Here is an 8,263-nt window from a genome sequence, read left to right on the forward strand (position 1 = left end):
TTTTTTTTTTTTTTTTTTTTTTTTTGGGTGCTTGCAGTCAGGCCACTCACTGAACAGCAGGCCAGGCGCCGCCTACTGGTTTACTAGTGGTTTTATTACTTTATTAGTTAGTCTGAAGTAATAATTACACTTCAGGGTTAAAGTGGGTGCATCTCATTGTAAAATTGGACCCAAATCTGGCTTCAAACGGCCCAAATTTCACGCGCGTTGGCCCATATCGGCCTGGCCTGCTTGGTATCTAATGCCCGGCCTGAATTATGATCCCAGTCCGCCCCTGTTTTTAACTATATCGCCCAGCCCTACTCATGATATATAATATACAGTCTCTAGTGTATGATTCAACTTTTCCCATGTTCTAATCTAGTGTAAAAAAGCAAACAAACTGAAAAAATAAAAGAAAAAAAGAAACAAAAATCGCAATAAATCGTAATATCGAATCGCAATAATCGTAGAATCGCAATAATCGTGAATCGCAATATATATCGAATCGGCACCAAAGTATCGTGATAGTATCGAATCGGGAGATAAGTGAATCGGCACAGCCCTATTAGTAAGTGGTGTGCGAAACATGGTGGTTACCAGAAGAGCAATATTGCACAAGTGATTTTTGTCTCCCACCAAAGGGCTGGCAATGGATCGGTCTCTGTTCATTCGTTCCTTAGTTCAGGTCAGTTTGTTAAGTCACACTGTAATGTTGAGTTTGTGTTGCTAGGGTGCAGCATTGACAATTAATTGGACTGACCCAAGGGTGGATCTACATCACTGGTGGGGGACAATGTTTACTATTTGCTTGTATACTTTGATCTTGTATATATCCTTTTAAATTAGCATAACAGTTTGCTTTTATAAATCAAGACCTGTTTCATATGCATTTCTGTACAGCGATTTTGGAATAAAGAGCTGTTTTTGAAATTTCAAAATGGCATGAAGTATATCACGATAAAAATGTGCAATGTCTGTCATCGTTAAATGAGACTCAGCCAGGGTGAGGGATTGTGGAGTGATGACATGCCAGCCAGCGGCCACTCCTACAGGTGTCACACATAGCAAGGAGTGGGAGTCATAGTTTTGCAAATAGATGTAATTTAGTTCAAAGTTTAATTTAATTAGTTAAATTGAATTATTTGAAGATTAAAGCTGCATCCATGTCGTGGGAAGAAACTTAGAAATTGGATGTGGGATGACATCTTATTGCTACAACTTGTGTACATGTCTTTTACTGATTGGAATGCCCAAATCCTAAATATTTATTAATTTAAAATCAAACAAATTGCAGCAGACGTTCTCTTTTTGTAAACTGTTTTTATCTTGGACTGCTGACATGGGTGGATTCACTGCAGTGTTTAGGCTACAGCTTGTGTGTCGACAGTGCACACTTCCACAATCCTTAACATCGTTTGTACAGTAATTACCACTAGGAGGTTGACGTGAAAGTTGTTTCCTAATTGGCAGGGCATATATATCCTGTAGTACATCTGATAAGACTTTAACGTGGCCTCAATCCTCACAGGTAGAACAGTCAATGGGCAACTGGATTCTGATTGGCCGACAACACCAGTTCTTCTCATTAAAAATAAGTTAACCATGGTTGATTGGAGGCTTTCTACAGTTCAAATGCTGCAAATTGGCCCGATTTAAACCATTTTTGTGATTCTTTAGTGGGATGATTTAGTGTTTTTGTAGGGGAGTCAACCAGGACCAACTGCATTGCATCTGCTTGTTTAATGTACAGTACGTAGATTATGTGCTGTTTTGTATCAGCCAGTACCACTTTTAGTTGAAGCCGGTTCCTTTTGAGTGTTGTTCAAGTCAAGTCAAACCTCACATTTGTACTGTAGCCTACATGAGCATATTGCTAACCTAAAATTAGGATTGGTTACAAAGTCTACCTCTATTTCTGATGTAACGTGTATTTTTATTGTGAGGTAGTTAGTAGTTTGTTAAATGACAGTCAGAAAGGACAGATAGAAATGTCCTGTTGTTCCCATTATTATTAAGCGTGCAGGAGACATCACCCCCTGGTGGTATCACTCGTCTTGGCAGAAGTATTGTTTTCCGTGTTGGCTGGACCCAATCCTTGCTTCCATGTGTGTTGCCTTCCTCTTATAAAGACCCAGGTGTAGAGTGTGGAAAGATGTTACCCCGGAGCAGTTGCTGTGGCAGGTTGGAGAGGAGCTGGTGTTTCTGCCCTGGATGTGTTTGGACCAGTCTGCCTGCCTGGGACTACAAGACCTTGCATGGGTGAAACACGAACTGCCACTCAGTCACTCTTTTTCCCACTGTGCACTTTCCCTTTGATGGAATACAGAACATGTCTTTACACAGCTCAAAGTTATTTTACACAAATTAAAAGACATAGATCAAGCCTTCCACTGTACTGCATGACATACCTCATATGCCAGGGAATTGATGTCTGTGTAGTGAACAGGCTCTGTCTGCGTCTGTGCAGATGGGTTGAGCACTGTGTCAGGATAATTGATTTAGCGCCAGGGCGTATGACATCAAATACTTTGCATGCCTCTTCTAGCCAATCACCTTGGTTTTGGAAAAAGGACAAGCAGGCACCCGGGGGGGGGGGGGGGGGGGGGGGGGGGACTGGTGACGAGGAGGCAATGTTAGATGTTGCAACATTTTTCGTCATCAGTCAATTCAAAAGCTGATTCAGTCTGGGTGGATATTATCTGTTAAAGTCCCTGCTTTGTTTCCTTATCATATGTGACAACCACTGAGTCACATAAGTGGGACTTGTGCCAGGGTTCAATAAGGTGTGTGTGTCCATGCACAGTGAAATCATTGGACCGAATTAGCCACCTTGTAATCAATATTATCTGCTTTGAAAAGAGACAATCCCATTATATTAGCATGGATGATTCTGGCCAAATATTTCCTCCTATGTGTGTGCTACAGCACTAATGTAAGTGCTGAGACGCCTGTCCTTGTCTCGTTCCCTTGCAGCTGCAGACATTTTGCTGCAGTAAGAGCAAGCTTTTAAAAGCGCCTGCACGGCATCCATGAATAATAATATGCGACTACCTACTAATGAACATCTGCACATAAGTCAGCGTGGGATTGGGTTTGTGTAGGAGAGTGTGATGTCCACATTCATCCACGCTGCTGTGTGGTTACTGCACAGGTCTGCAGCACCCTCTCTTTCTGCAGCAAAACAGTTTTTTTTTTCTTGCAGTTCTGGAAGAGTTCCCACCACTGCTGCAATGATCCTCCAGTGGAGGGGCCTGGAGAGCAGCAGAACGGTGAGCCTATCTCTCACTCAGTCAGAGCACCACGCCCTTTACTGCACCTGCTGTCACCACACACACCACGCTGCATCTAGTGCTATCTGTCTATCATGGAGTCATTCATAACTAGAGCAGACGTCTAGATCAGTGCTCACCACTTTATCCATACTTTGCTGCAGTATAAGTGTGTGTGGATGTGTATTAGCCATCCTCTGGCCAAAGGTACACTATGTTTCGATGACAAGATTCAATCTCATATTTACTTAACTTCATTCACTCAATATCCTGCTATTGATCACACCATTAGATCTTAAACTGGATATTGATATTGTGCTTGCTTGGTTTTGGTTAGTCATCTGTCTCAGCTCTATCCTTTGCCCTCACTGCTCACCTTCCCTGAATCTGCTGCTGCTCATTGAAATAATTCTGTGCTAAACGCCTTTAAAGTATCCCAGAGAAACAATAATTAATGCATTAGTGGCAGCAACAACATGATCAGCTAAACATACTTGATTGCATGAATTTGCTAAATGATATGCCATCTCATAGACTCCCCATAAATAGTTGCAGGAAATAACTTGCTCTATGAATAATAGATCACCAAGCAAAGTAGTTGCGAAGGGAGTAAAATATATGCCAATCTGGCAGATACCTGCAGCAGTCTTCTCTCTATACCTCTCAAAGTATCGACTTAAACTTCAGTTACCTTTAAAGTTGCAAACTTGACCTTACCCTCTCCTGTGGAAGAAATGCCAATTCCGTAAGTAGAGAAAAACGACCGAAACGCTTAAAAATCCAAGAGGGAAGTGGTTGCTGTCCCCTTGTCGTCTGCTTGTGTAACTGTACCTGCTCAGATGCTAGCTCCGCCACATTGTCTCAATTTCACCCCTGTTGTTGGGGCAGTGACTTCTCTATTTGTGTTCATTGACCTCACACACTCACACTCCTATTGTTTGTACCTCCTTTGTTTAATTTTATTTATTTATTTATTTATTTATTTATTTATTTATTTATTTATTTATTTATGATGAAAGAAAGCAAACAAAAAAACAAAAATAAAACAATAAGTCATTGCTTGTGAAGCATTGACGAAACCAAAATGCGTTAATTGTGACCAAAAGGGTATAGGCTGAAGCCTTCGCTTATAACGCCTACCCTTTTTACATTAAATATTTTTTTATAGTTCCCTGTAGATTTATACGGTGAAAATACAAAATAAATAGATAAACAAAGTATACCACATATCCATAAATGCAAAAACAAGGTATCAAACACACACACACACACACACACACACACACACACACACACACACACACACACACACACACACATAGGCTATATATATATATATATATATATATATATATATATATATATATATATATATATATATATATATATATATATACTGTATATATATACACTACATGCTCATAATCGTTCCTGAGCTTTATATTTGTTAATGCTCTTATTTAAAAAAATATATATATATTTGTTGATTGTTTTAAACATTTTCATTTCCTTTTCCTGATATGTTGGTATTGTTATTTATTATTATATATATAACAAAGCCAGTCCTCTTTAACAAGCTGCTGACTAATCAGGACTAAAAGCACTGATCAAATCTGCAGGCAGACACTGAGGCAAGCAGTTCCTCTCTCTAATGTCCTGCGCCAGCCGCTGGTCAGCTGCTGTTGCCCGGTGTATCTGTACTGTACTTGTATGGGGAAGCAGGGACTGCGTGTCCGCTTGTGAGTGATGATGCTTCACACACTGCCTCATATCATAACCTACGTGCAGCTGCATCACCGCAGTCACAACGGGGGTAACGAGTACCTTGTGGCATACAAGGTAGTTTGACCTTCTGGTCGTTGAGTGGGACACAGACCCACACACACATGCACACACACATATAACTATTGGCTGTGGATGTGATTATCCTGAGCCAGAGGAATATGACTCCCATTCGTTCTGTCTACCATGGCAATATCATCACGGAAAAACCAAGACAGAGGAGAGGAGAGAAATGCAGAGTCACAGGAAACTCTGTCAATCTATCATAAGGAAGGAGAATGTGCAGAGAGAGAGAGGGAAGAGGGAAGGAATGGGAATAGTGGCGATGGAGATTTCAAAGTCACTTTCACATTGCAGGTGAACAAACGCCGACATTTTGGCTCATGTTATCAGGAAAATAGAGAAATAACTAGCCTACTGTAGACTACTAGAATAACTAGCCTAATGTAGACTCTACTGAGAATAACTAGCCTACTGTAGACTCTACTGAGAATAACTAGCCTACTGTAGACTACTAGAATAACTAGCCTACTGTAGACTCTACTGAGAATAACTAGCCTAATGTAGACTCTACTGAGAATAACTAGCCTACTGTAGACTTTACTGAGAATAACTAGCCTACTGTAGACTCTACTGAGAATAACTAGCCTACTGTAGACTCTACTGAGAATAACTAGCCTACTGTAGACTCTACTGAGAATAACTAGCCTAATGTAGACTACTGAGAATAACTAGCCTAATGTAGACTCTACCGAGAATAACTAGCTTACTGTAGACTCTACTGAGAATAACTAGCCTACTGTAGACTCTACTGAGAATAACTAGCCTACTGTAGACTCTACTGAGAATAACTAGCCTACTGTAGACTACTGAGAATAACTAGCCTACTGTAGACTCTACTGAGAATAACTAGCCTACTGTAGACTACTGAGAATAACTAGGCTACTGTAGACTCTACTGAGAATAACTAGCCTACTGTAGACTCTACTGAGAATAACTAGCCTACTGTAGACTCTACTGAGAATAACTAGCCTACTGTAGACTCTACTGAAAATAACTAGCCTACTGTAGACTCTACTGAGAATAACTAGCCTACTGTAGACTCTACTGAGAATAACTAGCCTACTGTAGACTACTGAGAATAACTAGCCTACTGTAGACTCTACTGAGAATAACTAGCCTACTGTAGACTACTGAGAATAACTAGGCTACTGTAGACTCTCTGAGAATAACTAGCCTACTGTAGACTCTACTGAGAATAACTAGCCTACTGTAGACTCTACTGAAAATAACTAGCCTACTGTAGACTCTACTGAGAATAACTAGCCTACTGTAGACTCTACTGAGAATAACTAGCCTACTGTAGACTACTGAGAATAACTAGCCTACTGTAGACTCTACTGAGAATAACTAGCCTACTGTAGACTCTACTGAGAATAACTAGCCTACTGTAGACTCTACTGAGAATAACTAGCCTACTGTAGACTACTGAGAATAACTAGCCTACTGTAGACTCTACTGAGAATAACTAGCCTACTGTAGACTCTACTGAGAATAACTAGCCCATTTCTTCACTTGGAACTCTGTGATGTTGGCCTATAAAACCTTCACACCAGGACACACAAGTAGGAAGCCAAGACATCGAGACATCCGTCATCAGTGTAAGAATGTAAAAACGTCTCGTTATGAATGGACTGTTTTACAATGAGACCATGCGTCTGGCTGGCCCCCCGGGGATGTCTTACACTACCTCCTCCTCAGCCTGCACTGCAGAACTTTGTCTGATCTTCACAAACACTCTGATCAAAGTGCCTGAGTCTGCATACACGCCCAGAGTCAGGGGATTGGGACGGGGACGGGGTGAGGCAGAGAGAGGAGAGAGAGAAGGAGAGAGGGTGGTACGGGGGGGGGGGGGGGGTGAGGCAGAGAGAGGAGAGAGAGAAGGAGAGAGGGTGGTACGGGGGGGGGTGAGGCAGAGAGAGGAGAGAGAGAAGGAGAGAGGGTGGTACGGGGGGGGGGGGGGTGAGGCAGAGAGAGGAGAGAGAGAAGGAGAGAGGGTGGTACGGGGGGGGTGAGGCAGAGAGAGGAGAGAGAAGGAGAGAGGGTGGTGCGGGGGGGGGGGGGGGGGCAGAGAGAGGAGAGGGAGAGAAGGAGAGGGAGTGGTGCGGGGGGGAAGCAGAGAGTCAAGGAGAGGGGGTGGTGTGGGGGAGGGGAGGGGATGAGGCAGAGAGAGGAGAGAGAACGAGGGGGTGGTGCGGGGGGAGGGGGTGAGGCAGAGAGAGGAGAGAGAAGGAGAGGGGGTGGTGCGGGGGAGGGGAGGGGGTGAGGCAGAGAGAGGAGAGAGAGAGAATGACAGGGTGGTGCAGGGGGGGGAGGCAGAGAGAGAGAGAACGAGAGGGGGTGGTGAGGGGGGGAGGCAGAGAGAGAGAGAACGAGGGGGGGTGGTGCGGGGGGGAGGGGGGGAGGCAGAGAGAGAGAGAAGGAGAGGGTGGTGCGGCTAGAGGAGTAAGGGAGGGAGAAGTGGCACGGCGCCAAAGCGGAGGGCAGGGGAAAAGTTGAGAGATAGCCAGAGCGGGGACAAGCAGGCAGAGGAGTCAGCTTCATTTCGGGCTCAGGAAGAGGAGCGGCCGCCTTGTGTCATTAAGGTGCATTCCTCCTGTCCATCTGTCTCTCAGCATCTCTCTTGGTCTTTCTGCCTCCCTCTCTCTCTCTCTGACTGTCTCTTGCCCTGGCTGGGGCTGCCTCCCTCTCTCTCTCTCTGACTGTCTCTTGCCCTGGCTGGGACTCCCTCCCTCTCTCTCTCTCTGACTGTCTCTTGCCCTGGCTGTGGCTGCAATGTGGCTGTGTCTCTGCAGTGAAAGGGCTGACTTGCGGATTCTCCTTGACTGAACCCTGACTGTGCGCAGTGAGTGTTCTCGCCACCCCGCTCCGCTGCACCGTCTCCACATCCATTCAGCAGTGTAGTCAGCCTGCCGGGCCGGCCTCTGACTGGACTCCGGACACAGGACCAGGTAGGTTTGGCAAGCCTGGAATCCTGCTGCCAATGCAGGTTTTTACGTCTCGGATTCCAGCTCTATCTCTCTGGCATTCAATTACAGTATGTGCATATATGTATATACCGTATGTATATATGTAGGCCTAATGTATGTGTGGACGCATGTGTCCTCTCTCTCTCTCTCTCACACACACACACACACACACACACACACACACACACACACACACACACA

This window comes from Poromitra crassiceps (assembly GCF_964638095.1).
Source record: "Poromitra crassiceps genome assembly, chromosome: 1".
Taxonomy (NCBI): domain Eukaryota; kingdom Metazoa; phylum Chordata; class Actinopteri; order Beryciformes; family Melamphaidae; genus Poromitra; species Poromitra crassiceps.